This window comes from Leguminivora glycinivorella, chromosome 10, assembly GCF_023078275.1.
Source record: "Leguminivora glycinivorella isolate SPB_JAAS2020 chromosome 10, LegGlyc_1.1, whole genome shotgun sequence".
In the NCBI taxonomy this organism is placed as follows: Eukaryota; Metazoa; Arthropoda; class Insecta; order Lepidoptera; family Tortricidae; genus Leguminivora; species Leguminivora glycinivorella.
The window spans coordinates 903,520-928,268 of record NC_062980.1 but is presented as its reverse complement, the minus strand read 5'-3'; the positions used below and the strand labels follow the sequence as shown (position 1 = coordinate 928,268).

Here is a 24,749-nt window from a genome sequence, read left to right as displayed (position 1 = left end):
GTAATATATTTGTAACAAATTCAATGAATGGAATACAGGACCTATGCCGCAATGTAACTCAGCAATCTTACTGATTGCCATTGCGATTTCGCATGAAATGCTCTTTTAGGCTGCTTTAAAAGTCACGCGCATTCAACTATGTAATGTAGCCATAAACCAGCAAAACAAGTACGCCACCCAGTTATATCACTTATATCACTACAAGCATCAACAATGCTAAGGTCATTGTCTCATTACCGGGATGACGTCCGTTGCGTCAGCGCTCGTGCGAGCCGAGCCGAGCCACTTTCTCCGACCGACATCTATGGTCCGGATATGGAAAGTATGTTCGATATTTGACACCTTCTACCAATCTAGTGTTTATCAAGTCTGCGAGGAATACTACACTTTTTTTAGTATAAAATAGGACAAAAATCACAGCTCCTCATTTTCCACCTAACTTGGAATACTGGTTCAGTCGGTAAACAAAGCTACGGAAGCTTTTCCAGAGCGTGTTAATGATTCCATCCCTTTCTTTTGTTCACATAAGTAGCTACAATACTGGAGAACCACGAAGCCAAGTGGTCGGGTGGTCGAACGACAGGCTAAATTGGCATAGAGAACAGTACGGAAATCAATGAAAGAGGCGGCAAAGGGCTCACATTTCTGAATAAAAAGCCATCCTATCTTACCGATATTTTTTACCATGTTTACTACGTGAAATTAACCGATTACACAATACAGGGTATACTTTAAACTGCACTGCACTGGTAAAGATATCATTGCGAGCAAACGATTAACTCCGCATAGGCTGGCTAACAGGCACTTGCTGTTATGACAGTAGCCACTGTCAAACATTATTTGTCAATTTTCTATCGATTAATACGATAGCTTGACGATCTCCGCGTAGATAAGCAAGCCTGCGTGCGTAGCCGAATGCACAAACGCTCACGAAACGAAACGCTCGTAGATATCTATCTCTATCGCTATTGGCGCGACAGAGCCAGACTACCCTTCGCGGCGTTTCGTTTTCGTTTCGCGTCGTAGAAATGTCATTCGGCTACGAGGCCTGGCGTGCGCACACGCCGTCACGAACAATGTTGTCACAAATACATCGCACTATCCCAAACAAATATACATAGCTGGGCACCGTTAATCAAATAGTTAACTTCGATAATCGTTAATCCGTTACTTAAAAAGTTAACTTCGTTAATCGTTAAAGCGATACATTTCGGTAGATTTAACGGAAGTTAAAGTTAATCGATAATCCGTTAATACGTCATAAAAATAAAACTTCACTGTAGGTATTATGTATTTGTATTTACTAAGTATCGGTAAAAAACCAAAATGTAATAAGTACGGTCCCTTCGGGCTTTTACTTCGGATTGGTAATTATTGGGTCATTCATGCGGTCGCGATCGCGCGTGGTGCATCGGTTCTTCAGATTGAGACAACTCGATGCTGTGGGCCACGATAACTTGGTAGAGTAATCTAAGGCCCGCCGGACTCTAACTCGATGCGTCGGTTGCGCGATTTGTCTTGTCTGTCATGCCTGATGATTCGCACTCTAAGCATTCGCATTCGCACTTAAGTGGTCCAAAGTCGCCAATTGGTCTTTAGACGAGAGATAATATTTATTTACAAAAAGATAGTTACAAATATTACAAATACGTATCAAAGCATCAACAAAACAGGGAAATTTATGAAGTGGAGGAAGGATTGGGTAGGGCTGCGCCATCATTTAAGCCAAAGAAGTTTTTGAACGTGTTAAATTTGTATCGCGTACCCCGGATACACATGCTTGTAGCACGGATTATTGAAATTGTAATTTTTGATCTTAGCCAACCCATAACCACGCTGAGGGATCTGTCCCATCGTTCGGCGATTGGTCCCATTGATCTTTAGACTATTTATAACCGACGGATCTGCTTTTACCGATAAATCCTAGGTTTCCTACTAATACGGGCTTTTACAGTAGCAGTCAGAACGTGGTTTTCGCTGCGCAGCGAGCCACTTGGGATGCTGGATTAACGATTAACGGACTCGATGAAATTTAACGGAAGTTAAAGAATCCGTTAACATTTTTTAAAGTTAACTTAAAAGTTAATCCGTTAATCGAAATGTTAACTTCGTTAATTAACGATTAACGGATTAACGAGTTAATGCCCAGCTATGCAAATATAGGTATACAATTTTCAGTATAAAAGGGCGCACTAGTGCTCAAAGTGATTTTTTTTCCTATGTCAAAACTTTAAAGTGCGAAGAAGAAATTCGTAAATAACTCTCTTCACCATCACTCGTTTCGAATTTCCTCTTTTCCGCAGTTGTATCGTAATATAATACCTTCAGGAACCTATTATTAGTGTTAGAAATTTGTAATGCAATATCCGCTATATGAAGTTTCCCTGTTATAAATATTATCGTTTTGTATGCACATTGGAATTAATTTCCCCTATTTTGAACAATTAAAAATGTTTCGGGTGAGACTCCAACTCGCAACGCCGGGGTTACCAGCCCGCCGCTCTACCAACTGAGCAACCGAGGCCGAGGCTTAATACCCATTGATACCTAGGCTAAGTAGGCGTATTTATGATAGATATTTATTATGGTAGAAGATTTTCCATTTTCCTTCGTGTCTCAGTATTGTAATACATTTAAAAATAGCCATGTCGCTGCCAGTTAAAATACAGACAGGCTTATCAGTGCAAAAACTTTATGCTAATACTCTCGCTTGCATTTACTGAGATATACCTATTTATACAGTGTGTAACCTTATGCGGGCAGTAAATTAAACCAGACATAGAATTCATAATGGTACCTATTATCATTAATTAAAAGGTGTTCGTAAGTTACTTCTATTTTCACCCCAGGATAATTATTTTTGGAAATTTCTCAGCAGGGTACGTACAAACGCTCACGATAATATCTGTTTCGTAGCTATCTATCTCTATCGCTCCTGCGTATTGGAGCGACAGAGTCAGATACATTTCTGTCGGCATCGATTCGGCTACGCTGGCAGCCAGGCAGCAACGTATTGTAAACATGATAGCGATGACAGGTAATGAGCTTACATACACGATATGAGTAACGGCCCGGCCACGACATTGGTCTAAGCGCGACAGCAGTGAGCGGCAGCCATACGTGCGAATGAAAAGTCCCATCGCTGTGTCTCGCTCCAATGTATGACCGCCTCTCACCGCTGTTGCGCTTAGACCAATGTCGTGGCCGGGCCGTATATGTTAACGAGCGTTTAAAGCCCGTATTTTGTAAATGAAAATGAAATATTTATTTTTCAAGTAGGCATATTACAATGCGCATATGAACGTCAAATAAAGCTACGCCGGCTCTAACCTTACGCCTCAGCCTCGAGAAGATTTCAGTCCCCCCTCAGTTGGGAGGGGGGTATCCACTATGGGACCGGCAAGAAACTCGGCGGGCAACTTCTTTTCAAAACATTACATCTTATAATTAATATGCATTAAATAACAAGATACAATTTAACATGCAAAAGTATTCATCAAAGAATATGAACAGACTAGGTACTCTATGGAAATTAATTTCAATAAATTATATTATTGCTTAATAATACGTCGTTCTTCTTCAGAGAAAACATATCAAATTGTCACAGAAGAAAAAAAGATAATATGAATCTCAATATCATTAAATATGTAATTTACCTACACAACATAAAATATAAAATATTTGATGTGCTTTCTTATCTGAACTGTGTCCTCTATACATAATACAATTATTTTAATTGCTATTCGTTTTTTGTAGTTTCTGGTTCGGGCCATGCATGTTTGTCTGTCAAATAGTCCTCGACTCTGTAATAAGCCTTTAACATCAATGATTTTTTTAAGTAGTTCTTAAGAGCTGGGAGGGGTAATCTCAAAGCAGTGTCAGGTAACTTATTATAAAAATGAATGCATTGCCCAATAAATGACTTCTGTACTTTACGGACACGAAACTTCTTTATGGCAAGCTTATTTTTGTTTCTAGTGTTATAATTATGGATATCAGAATTCTTAGTGAAACAGTCTAAATTCTTAACAACATAAATTATACTATCATAAATGTATTGGGAAGCTACAGTTAAGATATTAATTTCTTTGAAGAGTTCTCTTACTGATTTACGTGTTCCTAAGTTGTAAATAGAACGAATGGCTCTCTTTTGTAATACAAAGATAGTCTGTATGTCAGCTGCTTTGCCCCAAACCAGAATACCGTATGACATTACACTGTGAAAATAACTAACGTATGAATAAAAAACTCTCTATCTTATTATTATTATCTTCTCTATGTTATCTATTTACATTTATCATGTCCTATAATGACTATCGTTATAAGATTCGCCCGTATTAGCTTTACACGCTGTATTCTAGACATAGGTCAAGTTGAATACCTAGGTATATGTGTTATATTGTTATGTGGAAGCTAAAGAACTTTCTAACTTTCCTATTTCTAGACAAGTCGACTTATGTAGGTAAGTATGTTTTATAGTTTATATTGTGGAAGTTGTTATAAGTAGGTACTTTATTAGTGTAAATCGCGAAGTACTTTAGAAAACCTACTTTCAGGATTTTTTCAGGACTTCGAGTGCAAACTACAAAACATTAAAAAAAAAATTGAAATTTGCCATAAATTGGAAACCTCGTGACTTTTACTACTTATGTTTGGTTGGTTTATGGGACACCCTGTATATCATCATATATTTAAAACAATATGATATAAAATTAATTATATTTCTCAACATTAAATCATTACATTAGTTCGCATCTTATGAAAGACGATCGATTGTAAATTCTCTTCAAAGTTTTTAATTACAAGTAGCTGAAGTAGGTACATAGGTATTTTTTCAGTTCGATCGAAATATACATAGGCATAGATAGGTAGATAAAGATCGTTTTATATAAATTGCCTACCTATATTATTATTTCCAAACAAACGAAGCTACCATTAAATTGGTAACAAGTTCTAGCCACAGAAAACTTTATTATTAATTCATTATAGAACTCCATAGGCATTAAGGGTGCTTTGCTTTGCCTATAATATTTTATATATTTGTAAACTACTCGCAAAGCCCTTTAATTTGATACCACACACGGTATGATTAAGCGCTCGGTTGCGATTTCACTATTTTTTACATGAAAGCCCTCTTAACTACCTCTAAAATTCTTGATATATCAACCTTGTATTTAATTATCCACATATCGATCGCACAACAGGTGGGATAGGAATTATACTAACTCAATAACGGGATCGAGTTCAGTGGGTTACTGTCACGCGACTTCGAGTAAGTTTTAGATCAAAAGGTACCACATGCTCGGTTGTTTACAAAACCAATTTCATATCAAAGATTCAAAGCCCTTATGGAAATAGCGTCATATTGAGAACAGCGGATCTAGCCGAAATTAAAATCGTTAACGCTAGACGCTGATCAAAACGCTGTCTGTCTCTGTCACGCCAATTCGGAAGAGCGATAGAGAGCTATCTCTACGATAACGATATTATCGTGAGCGTTTGTGCATTTGGCTACGTACCCTGAGTAACCTTTTGATTGAAAATGGCACAGATCTCTGTCACAGCATGCTTATGGTTCGAGTTATGTAAATGTATGCACGGGTCAACTGTTTTCTTCTTAGTCATATTCGGTAGGTGCACGATTGGTGCGGCCCTTTTTGTAGGCGTTTCTCATCAAAATGTTAATTATGTAGGTAAGACGAGTCCGTAAGACGAGTATTTGTGACAATCAGCGCCACTCTTTCACACACGTTGCCAATTGTCTTGTCAAAGAAGTCGTAATTGAGATCGTTGGGTTGTTTCCACGCTGCAGAGTTAGCTTAGCCTAACTCTACAACGACGAATCTAATCAATATTCAGCCTTCTACAGCCTAGCGAGTAGTCCTATATTGGCATGTCGTCGCGAGACAAGATATAGGTAAACTTTTTAAGATTAAACGACCCTCTTTAAAACTTAGGTGTTTTCACGAGGACACAAATTATAAGTTCTATTGTGTTTCTATCCTAGAGGTGGTCAGATGGCGCCACAGATCCATAAAGGAATTGCATGCATAATAGTGAGGGAAAAAGTCGATCTACCTAATATGCCACTGTGACTCGGATGGCCGTGCGGTTTTCTTTTAACACGAAGGGTTTGGTTAGTTTTTCATGGATCGATGTCATTTATTTCAGTTTTTAATAAGATGATTTTTTTAATAATGTCATTACTTAATTGACTTACTATTCTTCCCCGTGTTCGTCTGGTGATGCAACTTCCGCCGCTTCAATAGCAGTAGGTACCTAAGCATAATTCGTGTGTTCGTTATGCATAATTAAATGCAGACTTTCGATCGCGTGGCGGAACTGTGTACCGCATTTGCCTATCACTGACATAATGCTTTATGGGTGGGTGATATTTGGTACAGTCAGCCAAAAAAGTGGTCTACCACTTTTCGACCTTATGTGTTTAAAAATAGAGTCGGAAAGTGGTAAACCACTTTCTTGGCTGACCGTACTCGTACTGTAGTAGGTTAACTGATCAAATTAAGCAATAGGTTACTTTTGATGAAATTTCTTGGGGAAAATCTGTTTAATTAGTAGGGCAATTCAATCGGCACTAATAAACGCAGACGATTTTCGACAATGTACAGTCGACTACAAAGATAGAGTCTGGCTAATGAAAGTTGAACCCAGTATTTTTTTAAAACAGCAACTCTGGATGTCATATCATCGATTGTCATCTGTCAGTGTGACTGTCACTTTAACGAATTTCGGTAAAAGTTAACAGCGAAATCTATAAATAATAATGAATAACACCACAAAAATTAGTAAAGTAAGTGCTCTAAATTAATTATAAATAATAAAAAAGAAACCATGTTATCAATGTGTTGCCAGCTCCAATTTTTTTGAAATTGCCACGTTTTTTCGGGCTCAACTTTCATTAGCCAGACATGTATCCACTTTTTCACCTTATTGCATTCTAATAACTGACTCATGAGTCATGACTTATTGCATTAGGAACATACGTGGTCAAGTCTTGGATTTTCGGGGTTAACCCTGTTTACCAAAAACCAATTAGGGCTGTGAAACTTGTGAATGTGGCAATAATGGTCATATAGACTACAAACTACTTACAAGGCAATAACTTCAAATATCAAGTATGTCTTCGTTTAGCCGTGTAACACCTAAAATAATTTTGGCAGATTTTACTGACACTGCAAAAAGTTATTTTAAATATAAATACAAATAAGAAGGTAACTATGATACAGCGTTATCGGCGTTCTAGGATAATAAAATTGGTCCTTCGAGCCGGATTCAATATCTGTATTTTGTTATTTTTTAAATGAACCAATAAAGTCTGATATGTTCGATGTGTCACATGTCTCTGTGTGCGTTTAATAGGCAAGCGTGGACCGATGATTGATCACAATTGAGTCTTCAATGACCCTTTGATTTCTTCAATGACTGGCTGGTTGTAAAGTAAAACACGTAATGTGCACTGCAGTGACCTAATAAATAATAATATAGCATAATAAGTATAAGCCATTCATTGCAATAGTGCGATTATGTGGTTAGCAAATATCTAAATATATTGAAATTTAAATTAAACTCTCATGAAATAATATCCGCTAAGTACACATCACTCGAATGACTTGGATCACCCAAAAAAAAACACAATTGAATGTTTTTAGACTACAGATTCTACGAGCATTGAACATCTATTAAAGTCTAAGGCGGGGAAATTCTATATCAAATCATCAAGTGCAAACTCTTGTTATTCTGAATTGTCTAGTCCATGTACTAATTGCCGCGATGCTAATATTTTCAATGGAATTTGAATTCTGATAAATTAAAATTAGAACTGAAATTTCACTGAAAACAAATGAGTCGCGGTAATTAGAATTCGCCCAAATTACGTCTTGAGCATGACCGTGGTCTGACTCTAAGACATGCATGTACGTACAGTCAACCAATTGGAACCCTAGGTCACTGTAGAACTATGTCACAATGACGTTATACATCAGATTGTAAGAAATCTCTTACTACTTGTAATTTTGACAAGGTTGTAGAGTGGCCTAGGGTTCCAATTGGTTAACTGTACCTTCTTCGTATCTAAGATTCACATGTCTTCTATTCATTCACTGTGAATGAATAGAAATTCACACATTGTTAACACGATCTCTTTCATTACTTTTATCAACATACGCGTCAAAAACCTGTCTTCAAGCAAACAACCTCTAACTTATTACGATATTAGTGAATTTGAGAGATGCCAGAAACAATCTATTACAACATCCAGCACAAGGCTGACCGCTCGGCTACTCACTGCTACTTAAATTCGGGTCTAGGTAATTATGGAATCTAGAACTTAGTAATTTTAGGTTTAGACAGGTTGACTGCAAGGTTAACTAGTATTTTAGGTACTTGTAACAGAGTATCGAATATCCATGTAGTTTTAGGTACCTATGATTAAAAAAAAAGATAAATGGTTTGACGCATACATACCTTTCCAGAGTCTAAGCTAATTACCTAAGTTTGGAGTGATTTTATTAGCACAATCCGAGCAAGAGGGTTTTTTAATACAATTGATATGATTTTTAGTTCCAGTTTTATAAAGTCGTTTACAAATTATTATAATTTGTTATTTAATCCATCCAACTGAGAGCTTCTAGGTCTCTTGTTTATATGGTCCGCCATAGATTTACAATTCCACAGATTCGGACTATATTCGGAAATTGAAAATACTTGCTTTACATTATGATTACATTTTATTTCGACTTGTAAACAAATGTAGAGTATGTTATTAGAGTGTGTTAATGTTTATTAAATGTAACATATTCAATTTTATATTGTTATGTTATAAAAAGATCCCCACGTAATAGGTAGGTAACCAACGACGCAAGTAATGGAAAGTTTCGCGCAAGATCAACTAACAAAGGACAGCGCCTACGACCAGTCGACCACGCACATAATACCATCCGGGCGAATTGATTTTGACAATACCGTGCGGAATCGGGTTGTATGCGCGTGAGCAGATGGAAACCAGTTTCGATCACACGCATCTCGATCGCGATAGCTTTCGTTAGAAGATAGCTGTGAAGATCGGGAATCAGAGGATCGAAAATGCTCTTCTTTCGCTCGTATATGCAAGAGTGAGCTTTTCGTGGCGGCTTACGATATGCTGCCACGAAATGTTGGAACAATTTACCACCACCAATCGGGAACTGTAAATCTATTGCCTACCTCTTTCAAGTACAATCTTTAACAGTATCTACTTGAATCCCAACTACAACACTACTTATAAGTGGCTACATTTATAAATTTTATAATTATATAACGAAATTTTGATCTTATCAAAAACTTTTGATGTAAAAGGTTGCCAAGAAGAGACGATGATAGTTTGCTATGTCAGATGTTCTCAGATCTCATATAGAGCCCCATGCTTTTAATTCTTCTATTACGCTCTAACTCTACTTGCGTAACTTTAAGAATTCTTTAGCCATAATAATGGCTTGGCATGGTCGTTAGTCGTTAACATACATACTCATAAGTATTTGTTTATTAGGGTTCCATACCAAAAAGGTATAAAAGGAACCCTTATGGCGCCACTCTGTCCGTCTGTCTGTCTGTCACATTATTGAACTTATTGTGTGAGTTCGATAATTTGTGTAAGATTGTCCTAGGTATAACATTGATTTTATTTAACTGAGCTTATTCTGAAGGGCCTCCTATATGTACGTATGTAGAATATAATAATAGGCTGAGAAATCCAGGAACGAAACATGATCAGCATGAAGTGAAGCTTGTCGGAGAAACGGCGAGAAAGCTGGCAACCATTGTCATTACGAGAAAGCTGTAACAATCGTCGACACTGCACGTTTAATTAGATGTTGACTTTGCTAACAGCCGTGAGAATTGTAAAACTGGGTGCCAGTTACACTAGCAATTACCTACTTATTAGTAAACGTGCCAAGAGAATTAAAAATTGTAAAGTTCGCATGGTTCTTAGTGTTTTCTGTGTTTTCCTATACGTTTATTGTTAAACCTACCTAACTTAAGTACGTTTTGTTTTATTGTGACATTTGAAATATTTAGTCGCCAGTGGCTGATGCCAAATATTAAATGAAGCAATTTTGAGTTTAAAATTTTGTTTATTTTAACAAACAAATAACAATTATACTAAAAATCTTACAAATAAAAAATTATGTATGTGTGTAATAAACTCTTTATTGTACAAAACACAAGTCCCATTCTCCTGGTTGAAAATTTCGCTGACCATGGCTGAAATGGTAGACCGCTGTGGCTCAGATGGTAGACCGCTGGAGTAGATATCGATCCAGAGGCCGTGTGTTCAAGTCTCAACCACTTTTAAATTTGCCCGTGGAAAGTTTAGTCTGGCAACCTAGGCTGAAATCAAGTGAACAAGCTACGTGTCCACTTTCGCATTGTGTGCGCAGATTGGTAAACAGCTCTCCATGTGTCGCAACGCTAATTGCCAGGCGACGCGCGCTGCGGTACGCGGACCAGCGACATTTGAGGCTGGAGGCCGATTCCAACATCACCATCATCCTCCTTGCGTTATCCCGGCATTTGCCACGGCTCACGGGAGCCTGGGGTCCGCTTTGACAACTAATCCCAAGATTTGGCGTAGGCACTAGTTTTACGAAAGCGACTGCCATCTGACCTTACAACCCGGAGGGTAACTAGACCTTTGGAATTAGTCTGGTTTCCTCACGATGTTTTCCTATGCCGATTCGAACATATGACATAAAAATTGTGGATAGTTGATGTCGTATCCCGTAAATTTATCGGGTCCTTATGGAATTACAGTCAGGGTTAAGTTGCCAGCGATTTGATAGCGCAGCAGAGACTGCAGAGAGTATCGTAACTCTAAACATTATTAGACACACAGGCACATGCAGAGTTTAGGTGATATGATATATAGTAGGTATTAGTAGGTATTTTAGTAGTGTCTAAGAAAGTCTAAAACCATTCAATCAATAGGTTCAAGTTTGGCGATTTAATAACACGAAATCGCTATCAAGGGTCTACATTTCCAAGCGAAATGCGATTCCGAGAAAATTGCTTAACTTATCCTTAGGAATACACTCTTTAAATTAGCGCAGTGTTAAGCTAATAATGGATTAGGTACAATCGATAAAAAAGAATGTATCTACTATTGACATTTAGATATTTTTAAATTTAACCTATGAATGACGTCATTAGGTAACTCATTTCACTGGGTAATCTATTTGATACGTACCTAATAATACCTATACGAGTAACCTAATTTCCCCTCACTATAGCGAGGAAACTACAACGCAAAAAATGCGTTTATCACTGCTTCCAGTAGTTCCACAGGTGCTAAATCATCTTTATTACTAGATTCACCTACTTTTATCAATTTTAAAGCAGTTAATTTGACTTTATTCAAGGTCAAATTACTTTACCCACTAGTGGTTAAATGCGTTTTTACCCGCTGGTATTAAAGGACAAAACAGGTGTTTTCGAGCTAGTGAGGGGAAAACCTAATTGTTTCAAAATTGGTAAAGCATAGACGATGCATTGGGTAAGGTACCTCTTGTATAAGTGCGTGCGATCCGCACTGATACCTACGTAATATCAAACCAAAATCGATTTTTCTATGTCGATCATTCGATTTAAATTTCGTACAATTATCGAGTGTTCAATAACACAAGATTCCAAATTTCTGGTGCCCGTTTTTCACAAATAGTACCTATTTGACCGCTTGGCTACAGACTTTCGCTCGTCGAAACCGTTCGCTCGAAATTCAAAAATCGGTCCTCTGAACCGAGCTTCAAATCTTGAATCTCTTTTGGCCAATTGAATCAGAACAGAGATTCAAATTTCGAATCTCTTGTGACCAATAGGCCACTGGAATAACACTCGCCTCACGTGTACGCGGCTAATAGTTCGCGAAAGAGCAATTGACGGACGATATCCACAATAAGGAACCAGCCTTTTGTGCGGGATGTGATTTCCTGTGATGCAATCGATAGGCCAGCCCGTTCGTAGCAAGAATAACCTTGGCCATACTTAGTATTATCGTAGTTAGATAGCTATAGTCATTGTTGCTTACGTACATAGTAGTAGATTCGGAAGTCAAGGCACAAATGATCATTAAAAGACGTCAGGATAAACTTCTTGCGGGAAGTAATTAACAACTAATGACAGTATTAACTACGGATGTCGGATGGAAGTCGAATGGCCATTAAATTTATGGCTAAATTGGAAAATCACATATAAAGTATGATTATTTTTCACCGGCTATTTATTATGGGCTCAGTGTTGAAATGCCATAAAATATTTAGCTGTCCCATATTCTAATTAATTTCAGTGTACCAGTGATGATTGTGAAAAAAAATGTATGCCTAATTTTTTAGTTCTACTTGTATAGAAAATGATAATAAATATTATATATAGGTATGTGAATGACTACCTATGTAGAATAAAGCAATCACAATATACATACACACAGTGTCTGTCTATACGTAGACGTACAACTTCTTCTGTACAATGTCTTCTTAGGACCTTAGGTAAATCTTACATCACATTGAATGCGAAATCAGGCGTTTTACATAATGTATGCAAAGTTGGCTTCTAATGATCAGACTGGTTGAGTTGAGTGAATAATGACTGACCTCCTTAATTAACTATAATTTCCAATACTTTCAGTTCTGCTTCAAGAGACCAATAAATAATATGTTTGTACTTAACATAGGCGGTTGGTAAATAAATCGTGCTGCCTATAGTTTCAGAAAATATCCAGCTCAGAATATCTCACTAAGACATGTCATGAGGCACATATGTAAATTTTGAATGGTAAATTTTATCACTTACTTAACCGGTGCTTGACTTCCTTAATTTCCTTAACAAGTGTCTAAAGATAAAAAATAACTACATATTACCAAAGCTTGCAATTTCTATGAAACGTTGAAAAATATCGTATTTTACTTTTAGTTAGTAAAGTATTTTGTTTTCAAATGCGGGATGTATTGCATAACGCGATCCTGCGCTCGCGCCGATGTGCGATGCCGGGCGGCAATTTGTTCAATGATCCAATCAGCCCGGCCCTCCTCACGCGATTGCCTTCTAGAATGTTAATGACCACAGGACTGGTCCTAGCTTTCAAAAAAAGAATAGCAGAAAATAAGAATTTGAAAAATTGTAAAATCTTATGAAATATCTTAGAGTGTTTTTTCTGCTCATTTATTAAATAGATATTACTAAGATTTTTCCATGATACATGAACAAAATGCATACTGCTATACTTATAAAAACCCTGAGCCAAGTTTAAAGAAAGGTGTTTTGAATGAAACATGCGTCAAATGAATGAAACAATTGACGTGAAAATCAAACCCACCATTTTACATGAATTCCGTCTTAAAAGACCTTGATTAATTATAATTATTTATGCACATAATATATTTGCCGAAGGTAAAGTGCATTTTCTCAATCGGTAAAGAAATTAATTCCCCTTGAAAATAATATGTACAGTCAACCAATTGGAACCCTAGGCCACTCTACAACCATGTCAAAATGACAAGCAGTAAGAGATTTCTTACAATCTGATTTATAACGTCATTATTATGACATAGTTCTACAGTGGTAACCAATCTATTGGTAACCTACTATCATCAATTAAACAAACGATATTCTCATTCATTCCTTTTATTCACACGAACAAAACCAACCATATAGATTTTATTTTCTTCAAGTTTGTTTTCAATTTCGTGTAAGAAATCTGTCAGCGTTCTTCAGACCTAAAAGGCTCCTAAAATTCAACGTTATATCAATACTATAAAGTTCATTTCTACAATAGCTGTAATAGCGGGAAATAACTCCATCGGAGAGGTTGGATAAGTGCCATAAGTGGCATGTTGGACGTAATCACGACTTTACGTCACTGTCAAGGGCTTTGCAGTTTAGTGCATTACATTTGATGAGTTTGCAACTTACATACGTTTATGTTATGCACTTTTACGACGAAATATGATTATTACATGCGGCTGTAGTCTGGTCTGACATTATCTTGTATCTTTGCTACGTCTCGGTACCTACCTTATCTACTCAATCTATTTTAATTTTGTGGTTAGGTATTATAACCTAACCACAAAATTAAAATTTTGATAAAACCTCCGACCGCGACATAGTGGACCGATTTTCATGAGACATGGCTAAGAACACTCCCGACTAACACAGCTTTCAAACAAAAAAAAAAGTAAATCTAAATCTGTTCGTCCGTTCAGGAGCTACGATGCCAAAGACAGACACACACACACAAACAGGACAATAGTACGATGCTGCGACTTTTTAATTTCCACTCTTTTTGGTCAGACTGTATACGGGGAGATAGAAGTATTAGAAGCAGTTGGAAAGGTTATTAGACATCAGCGGACTTTCTCTGAGTCCGACCAAATAAGTAGGTGAAATCCTGAAGAGAGATCAGGAGAACCTTGAACCGGCGGCGAGCGTTTACAAGAAATATTTTGAAAGCGAAGGAAGCGAAAATGTCAGCATCGTAACAAGTGAAAATCCGCGATCTCTGTTATTCTGTCTAGTTTAATATTTTACTTAGTACTTAGATCTACATCGCTGGTGCAGTATGTACAGTCAACCAATTGGAACCCTAGGCCACTGTAGTCTATGGTCCCCCCCTCTAACTTTTGAACCATATGTTTAAAAAATATGAAAAAAATCACAAAACTAGAACTTTATAAAGACTTTCTAGGAAAATTGTTTTGAACTTGATAGGTTCAGTAGTTTTTGAGAAAAATACGGAAAACTACGGAACCCTACACTGAGCGTGGCCCGACACGCTCTTGGCCGGTTTTTCTGTATGGTTTTGAGGTAGGTACGTTTTTTTCTTGGACTTTAACTGTCTATACGGAGTTACATATGTCTTTGGTGAGTACTAATGAACTAAACACAAACCGGTTCATTGAACCCTTTAGCTATAGTCATTGTAGTTGTGTAACTAAACATGTGTACTAATGTACGGGTTAATATAACAGTAATATAATAAAATGTACACCGCAAGCCTTAATCTAATAAAGTGAACACTGATAATATAGGGCTTCACTGCCACGTAACTTCTTCGTATAGGGGTTTATGAAGAACGATTCGATCTTCTCGGATCCTAAAGGTCTCTAGGTACTTACAGTACTTACCTATAAAATACAAATTTATTTCCAACTTTTAAATTTTCATAATGGAAATAAAGCCAATATGAAAGCCTTTATTTTATTTAATCTATGGTAGGACTACTGTCATAGTAACGTTATAAATCAGATTGTTAAGAAACCCAAGAAACTTCTTACCGCTTGTCATTTTGACATGGTTGTAGAGTCTAGGGTTCCAATTGGTTGACTGTACATATATGTACCTAAGTATTAATATTTAATATGTACATTGGACTTTATTTATTTATTTAAACTTTATTGCACAAATTATCAATAAAAAGTACAAATGGCGGACTTAACGCCTTAAGGCATTCTCTACCAGTCAACCATTGGGCAAAACAGAGATAGTTAGTTTGGTGCACAAGATTATAAAGCCAGTATGAGATAGTCGATACCTACTATTATAAAATAAACATACACAAATACAATAAGTAAACCTACATATGTATTAGTATAATACATATATATGAATAAAATACACATATACATAAATAAATAAATGTACCTAGTGCGAGACATCAAGTAGACTTTAATCTCGAATGTTTGCAAATAAGTGCTTACGCAACTTGCTTTTAAAAGAGAGTTTACTCTGAGCTTGCCTGATATAGGCAGAGGGAGGGCATTCCATAGACTTTAGTCGTAGTTAGCGTCGTTAGGGCGTCGATAAAGCCGGGTCACTTCATTTAGCAGCTGCGTCTGAGTTTGCATCAGCACACTTCTTACACGCGGGTAAATATTTCTAATGTAGATATACTAATTTAGGCTGCACCTGTACCTGTATGCTGTATGATTTATTCAGAAAACTTATTATATGGATGTAGATATGGACAGGTACATGCATTTGTACATAATTACTTTAGGCATTAAAACACTCGTATTATCTTATTATGAAACTCAACTTACGGTTTATTTCATTAAGCAGCACTTATGTTAACCTCTCATTATACACCAATCACATAATAACTAATTATCAATCATTATTGTCAGACGAAGTTGAAGACATAAAGTTAGGTAAGTAGTACCTCAAAGAAAACATTTTCTAATACTTGGGTACCACATCTTAATGTTAGAGAGATCGAGAAAGCTAACAAATCACGTGAGGGGTCTGCAAATTGTTGCCAGGTGACCCCCAGTCACGATCTAGACCTTATCTTAGTACTAAAACACTCCCATGACCATATCTAGACCCTAAATGCTAACAATAAGGTTTAAGAAGTGTACGACGGTTCAACAATACATTAACCTTTGATAGACCTTATACTATAGTATTAAAGTACACAATTGATCGGATGTGTTGATGAACTCACAATTGATCCCGAAAATACGGTTGTTATCCAATAAATTATATTACTAACGCTATCACTACAACAATTCGAAGAATAATGCGTTTAGAATACCTACATCTTCAGGAAAAATATATTTGTGTTTTACCAGTGGATAACAAATCGGTCGGATTGTTTTTGATGGCTCAAATTTTATTTTTCCTACTAACTTTTCAAGCCGAATCGTGAGAGAAACAACTTGGTTATAAAACTCATAAAATTAAATACTAATAATTAATAATTATGATTATGTGTAACATGCATGGACTAAATTATTATAGAATAAGTAGGTATTATTGTGTGCCCTTACAGGGTGTCATGACTCACTGTCTTAATTAATGTAACACCTATTATTAACAGTAATTTATGAATTGTACCTGCACCTCCTAGTTGTAATTTAGTTATAAGGAACACTTGCTGTACCCTAACAGGGTTCATGTGTGAACCTACTTTATTGTAACACCTGTTTTGTACCACATGATATGCAATAAATTATGAATTATGAATTATGAATTATAAATGTCGCCAGTATCCTTGGTACAATGCCTCAAGGGCCTATTTTAGACATTAGCTAGCTTTTAAGTTTAGTCTTAGTTTCTTAATATATAATTATGTAAATATGTTCATGTAAATAAAGTGAAAAGAAACTCATAAAATGTTATCGTTGAAATGTTTAATTTTGCCCCACCCGTGTGGTGACATGACGGGTTAAGAAATTCACATATATAGGAAATTGTATGTACAGTCACGGACTTTAATTGTTGAGCCATTTAGAGGCCACAATAATTTTGTTATTTCATAGTTAAGCCATAGTTAAGCTTATGATGTGCCCAGTATAAAATGGGCTAGAAGTGGATCAACAATTAAAGTCCGTGACTGTACATTTTCGTATTGTGTTATGTGGTCAACATGATGATAATGCCCAATAGATTACTTACTGCCCATTTTAATTTGCGGACCGATAACTATTTTCCCCTCACTAGCTCGGAAACACGTGTTTTGTCCTTTAATACCAGCGGGTAAAAACGCATTTTATCCACTAGTGGGTAAAGTAATTTGACCTTGAATAAAGTCAAATTAACTGCTTTAAAATTGATAAAAGTAGGTGAATCTAGTAATAAAGATGATTTACCACCTGTGGAACTACTGGAAGCAGTGATAAACGCATTTTTTGCGTTGTAGTTTCCTCGCTATAGTGAGTTTTGTGGGCAAATGTATTTTTCAAAGTTTTGTGTTACACTCAAGGTGCAAATGTATTTTACTTCTCGTGTGTGTAAAAAACTCGCAAGTTCAGGATTCTATTCTCGAACCACTCGCTTCGCTCGTGGTTCAACTATAGAATCCTTTCACTTGCACGTTTCTCAATTCCACACACGGCGTTAAAATACAACTTTGCCCCCTTGTATAACAAATAACTATTCTTCTTTGGTGCGCGATGCATCTGCTACGCCAATTTCTGGTCCGGAAGGTCGTAGGGCAAACTGTAGAACTTGAAACATCAGACAATCAACTAAGCCACGCCGTCTATACAGAATAATTTTAAGGTTTTAGCCCCTCGGGTGCGTTACGTTTGTCCTCGGCGCGGCAAGTTATTAAAAATGCCTGGCCCCGTAGCCGAATGGCATTTCTCCGACGCCAAACGAAAGCGATACGCCGCTGGCTCTGTCGCGCCAATACGCAAGCGCGATAGAGATAGATATCTACTATAGCGCTTCGTTTCGTGAGCGTTTCGTGAGCGATTGTGCCATTCGGCTAGCCACCCTGCTCGGTTTGTGGAAAGCAACCCATAAGTCCCATTTAAGCTATCTTACCTACCAGTTATAGGACACTAGGCTTGTGTCGTTCACGAACTATGAACTGTTAGGAATAAAATCCCATTAATGACCGAAATGAACTGAATCTTTCCGTGGTCTGAGAATCGGTCTTTGCTCATTTAGTTCAGTATAGGATCGGCGAGCGCGAGCGGTTTGGATCGAGAACGAATGTGTGACTGCGTCAACCGAGAGCGAGAGCTATTTAGCAGAGCAACAAAAAAAGTCAAGTTTTCATATTAAACTTCGGTTACTTAGAACCTTTCGGCCCGGAATGTTACTATCTGTGGACTATTCGTATCATTTTGACACTATTCGGTCCCATTCGTTCTGATCTTTCCGACCGCAGTGGTCGCTGGTCTGGCTGAACTAAATGAGCAAAAGACCTAAAAGAGCGAACTAGTTCGTGGGAGCGATTGAACGAGATCGGAGCGCTCCGATCAACGAACGAAACGGCACAAGCCTATAGGACACCTACATGAGCTACATCTAGATCTAAAGTGTCAGTCACTTGATGGGCTAACAATCGCCCGGCAACGGTCACCCGATCCATTGTGCGGTGCATTGTGTCCACTAATGCGAGTTCTTTCGCGAATCACGGCTAATCCCAATCGTATTTGCCTTTGCGTCTATTGTAGACGATATAACCATATTAGTGAGATTAAGGGCCCATTTAGACGGTACGAGAACTCGCATACGAGTTTTATTACATTGCGGTATTGGCGGCTCTGCAAAATTGTATGTAACTTAAACAGCCCGCAATGTAGGTAACTAAACTAAAATCGCATGAGAGTTCGCACGCCGTCTAAACTTTAGATTTATTTTATTTATTTATTTTATGGCCATATCATCATAGAAAATTTATTGGTAAATTTCACGAGAATGAAAAAAAAAGTTTGAAAATTTCATATTTTTCTTATTATTCGGTCGCCATCTTAATTTTTTTTATGATTTTATTTTTATTTTTTATATTAATAAACGCTTTAATACGAACTGATAGACACTCCAACCATGAAAATCGGGGCAGCCGTTATGATTCTATAATTTTTTTAAAATATGCGGCCACCATTTTGGAAAATGTCCGCCATCTTGAATTCTAGTGGAAAAATCGTGTTTCCTCGGATGAAATCATTTGTATTGGTCCCTAGTATCACTGTGCAAAGTGGCTTGCTTTCTGCATAAAATGCAGTTTTTTTCCGTAAGCCCTATGACTATTACACAAATTTACGTCGTAATATATATGTTATGGACCAAGTGATAAATCGGGCACTATCCATAATGCCCGGGCATTATGAATAGTGCCCATTGTGAGTGGGCAGTTTGATAATAACTATTCAAATAATTAAATTGCCCGGGCATTATACATAATGCCCATCCTCTGTTGGGCAAAGTAATAATAACACATCGAATAGCTGAATTATGCCCAGGCATTATACATAATGCCCATCCTCTGTTGGGCAAAGTGATAATAACATATCGAATAGCTGAATTTTGCCCGGGCATTATACATAATGCCCATCCTCTTATATGCATAATGCCTTTAATAAGTATATATATATATATATATATATGTGGAGGCAAGCGGCGAGGAGAAATTTAAATGTAGCGAGGTGAAAATACATATATTATGCACTGCACGTTCTTATTGCGAATTTCTTCGGTGATACGGGAAAGTATGTGTAAATTGGGTGCCTATCTAATTCAAACCAAAATGACATAAGTATTCATTTTGTAATAGCATCTAATATTTTTATTTAAAATGATGAATAAATAATTTATTGGTCACAGACGTCACAGTATAAATCAAACAAATAGAAACAAAATAAAACTACTCCAAAACTAAATAACTAGGTACCTAATTAACCTACATAAATAAAAAAATTGGCCTAAATCGCCGTCAATGGCTGAATTTCCACATTAAAATAATATAAACATATTGCCGGGTATGTAATATTTTAATGAAAATAATGACTTTATTTAATTATAAGAGCATCCTGTAAACCCCGGTTGTAATTATATTTAAAAATAATGGTTATTGACTAACGGCGAAAAATAATTATAACAGGAGTTAATTTAGCGGAAGTGCAAATAAATTCATCGGAGCATAATTGTAAGTAGGTATGTATGTTGTTGTATGTGTTGTGTGTAAGTGTGTGTGGTAGTAAATACGCTAGCAAGTATAATGGGTTACCGCAAATCAAAGACATATGTAACTCCGTATAGACGGATAAAGTCTAAGAAAAAAATGTACCTCAGTACTCAGTACCATACAGAAAAAGGTACGGTGGCCTAGATGGCATTACACCTTTGGGGTACGCTCAGCTAGATGGCGCTAATATAAATATTTGAAAATTTAATAAAGCATATCAAGTTAAGAATATGAGCCAAATTGTCAAAACTGAGGTTCAAAAGTTTTAAGTCTGTGTTAAGAGATGGCAGTCTATGCACTGTGATTACACATGTTACTTCGACAGTAACTCTCTATAATACTCGATCGTCTTTAAAGTATAATCCATTGCATTTTTGGCAAATTCTATCTATGCTAAAAATGACCTATCCTACCTAAATAACACATATGTAGGTACATAAATGCACGCCTGTGTTCCCAAAAGAAGTAGACAGAGCACATGAAACTGCTCAAAACAAGTTTCAGTGACACTCTTATCAAGGTGTTAAAAGAAAACAAAATCGTGTTATTGCAGTGACAGCTTGCTAGCACACAATACAATTGTGTCGCTTAACTTCAAACTTGGGTAAATCCATATATTCTACTTTAAGGTTGAATATATAAAAAATGTAATATGATCTGAAAGATAATCAGCCTTAGAGCAGAATGGATTTACCCAAGTTTGAAGTTAAGCGACACAATTGAAGTCATATCCCATAGGTAGTCAATTTCTACGTCACGGGGGAGGAAAGCGGGTGGTGAAATTGATAACCAGTCATCACCCGGGCTTCTAAATATCATTTTGGAACAGACGACTTCATGAAGATTTTATACACTAAAAAAAAGGCGCATCTAGGTAATTATTATAATGTTTAATAATCGATTGGCCATTAAAGTTTAAATCTTTTGACTGTAAGCGCGTTTTCACTTTATCCGATCCGATATCGGATGTTGGAAGGATTTTAAGGCAAAAATAAAAGATGGTGGCTTAAGTATATGAGATGTCGGTCCTACGTCCGATATTCGGATCGGATAACGTGAAAACGCACTAAAATTAAAGTCAATATCGTATGGAATGATTTATGTAACATTGTAACTCGGGAACCTGATTCAAGGCGCGAGTGCTGTTTCCTTGCACTTTTTGTTGTTTATTGAGGCATGTGCATTAACTTTCTTTACTGGAAAGAAACAATACGTTTATTTTTGCTCTGTAGGTATACGGTAGAGAAATCTTTGGGGCATTAAGTCCACCATTTCGAACTTATTATTTATAAAATTATGCCCCATATACTCGTACATACATAGATATAGTGTACATTAGGTACCCACACTATAAATGCTACTCCCAAAAAGCGGAAACATTCTTGAGAATGTTCGCAGAACATTCCTGCAACAGGAAATTTATTGATTAAACGAGAGAATATACTTGGAATAAAGTTTAAATGGGCATAATATAAAACTATATGTTATTATACATATTAATATTGTCTATTACAGTTAGCTATTTTGTTGATAAGTGATAAGTTACCAATAAGTTGCTTAAATTCTCACTATACTTCAGGGAACATTTCGACTTTCAGACTTCACAGTTTTAGTCCTGACTTTTTTAAATTAGGTACCGAACTATTATTTCTTGATTGATTGATTGATTGATCTTGATTTGGTCATGTCAAAATATAAATAAACAAAAAGATCGCTGTCAGGATCGAACCTGAGAACATCGGCATACGAAGCCAGCGCACTACCACGGGACTACGTCTTGACTTGCTGAGTCTGACGAAATCATGGTATAAACTACGAAGTTATTAAGTATTCTGATAAATTCTCGTTCTCGAGAACATTCTCAGACGTTACAGAAAATTCTCACGAGGAAAGTTCTGCAACTTTGGAAACTTCTCGTCCGTGCATTGCTAAGTAAGTAACTTACTCAATCTAACCTTGCGTTGTTCAGGTAAGTACATCAAATGTTTTGATGAAGATAAAATTGATTCTTAGAAAAGTACCTACGCGTTATCTGAATAATTATCTTCAGAACTGTTTCAATTGTCTCTGCACGTACAAATCGTACAATGCATCATGTTATCTGTTTCAAAGAAATCACGCCAATGTATGTACTGCCATTTCTCGTTAAGAAAAACATTCTGTAAAAGTGTAAAGTAGATGATGCCTGATTTTATAGTTCTTTTACAAGTCGGTGACAAATAAACACTCTACCCAATGGATATGTAAGCCATAACCGTAGACTAATTTTTATAGCTACATTTAATACATTAAGTGTCCGTCGAGCTACGAGCTACAGACCGTAGCCGATAACCATACGTATGTATCGAAGCATCTACGAACAGAAAACCCGATTAGATTATCGGGTCGCTGATATGTTAAAGTTTATAATTACATATTAAATCGATACAAATAATTAGTTATTTGTTTTACAAGGGGCAAAGTTGTTGTTTAACCGCATGTGCCAATATTGAATAGAATAGAATAGAATAGAATATCTTTATTGCGAACCATGGTACACGTAGAGTTGTTACATTTCATTAAAATAGAGCGACATGGCGCCCTGAGAGGGCATTGCAAAGCAGTCTTATATCTAGTTATCGTAAAACAAAACAAAAACCGAGCAAGCGAAAGATTCCAATATTGAACCGCGCGAATAGCGAGATAAGTGGAATCTGGAGCGTTGAGAGGGTTTCAAGGCACAAAGGTTAAACAAACTTTGCCGCCGAGTGAATCACAAATTTTTCAGCATACCAATACGAACAAAATACTGTCTATTAGAACATCAAACTAAATCAAATCTATCAATTTATTTAATATTTTTGATTCAAAATCATAATTTATAGGTCATTTATCAAGATATCAAATTCAAATTTGTATTAAATTACTTTGCACTCTTGTGGATAAAATGCAATTTTTCGAATAACAAAGTAAGCCTTTACCAGTTGGTGTGGTGAAATAATTATTTAATACAGTCAATAACAGCTAATTTTTTTTATTTTTTATTATTATTATAATAATCTTTATTGTATTCATATAAATATAGATGTAGGTACATAATTATGGGAAAAGTTTCAGTAGGTATAAAGAGACAGGTGCGAAAATCCAATATTGCTCTGAACACTAATCTGGAACGTTAAATTAACATGATTGTTGAGAAGATTAACAGCTAATTAATGATTACGCGTTTATAAATAACGTTATTAGTCGTAATAGGGTAGCTTAATAACTAATAATTAGTCAAATAACTGCTATTAAGTGTATAAGTGTGTACCTAAGTAAGCATGTTAGGTATGTAAAATCCAAATCATATTGTTGATTACAAATTCAGTGGCAGATGGTGGCAGTGACACGATTGCCGGGTTCTCAATTAATTTTCTCATGATATACCTAGGCTACGCTCATAGTTCGTAGTAGACATTGAATGTGTTTTACTATTTTAGGTTATTGAAGGCTTTAAAGTCTAAAGCATGCATTTTCTTCATTTTTTGGTCCTGACCGCTGTGAGGTAAACTAGAGGCCTATACACAATACCTACAGGTGTTATTGTTTGTTAAATGCCTCTCGTTCTCATGTAGACGAAAAGTTTAGAAATTGAAAGTTTAGAAAGTATATAGTTTTCCATGTGCAACCGAACAGGCTACATATCGCTGACGTCACAGCACGCAGGAGCAGCCTGCAGTATCTGCAGCGTGCAATTTTATTGCATTAGGCTCTGGGCATTATCGCCCCGCATTGCAGCTCGCTCCTGATGGCTACGTATGTGTCCTGCTGAAAATGTACCTAATAGGATCCTTTTCATCCGAATAGAAATTCTGATTCTGTTGGCCTTTAGTGCGTTTTCGTTGCAGATGTAGGACCGTTATCCCATACATTTAAGCCGCCATCTTTGATTTTTGCCTTTGAAATCCTGCCAACATCCGAATCGGATCGGATAATGTGAAAACGCACTTATTGTAGGTACATGAATAACAAGGACGCTTGAGGCATGCAAAAGCAAATATCGTGAAAATTTATAGGTACATATAGCTATTTTACTCCCCCTTTTCCCTATTCGTAGTCGGAATTGAAAGTAAAATATAGTAAAAGCGCCATTTGAGTCACGGACTATTGACACAAAAGCAAGTTATGATATGACACTTCAAACTTTAAGCTAGATTACTCTTGTTTATGAAGATAATAAAATATACAGAGTGGGGCCTGTAACAAAGGCGAAGAATTAAACTCTAGGCTATTCTCCTTATACTGATCAACATTTGTTCGGCGA

The 24,749-nt window shown here is 36.5% G+C and overlaps 1 protein-coding gene across 2 annotated transcripts in view; it reads right to left on the bottom strand.

The window, feature by feature from the left end:
* Positions 1-24,749, bottom strand: part of LOC125230588 — a 36,501-nt gene that overhangs the window by 4,080 nt on the left and 7,672 nt on the right. The gene's annotated exons all lie outside the window — the stretch shown is intronic.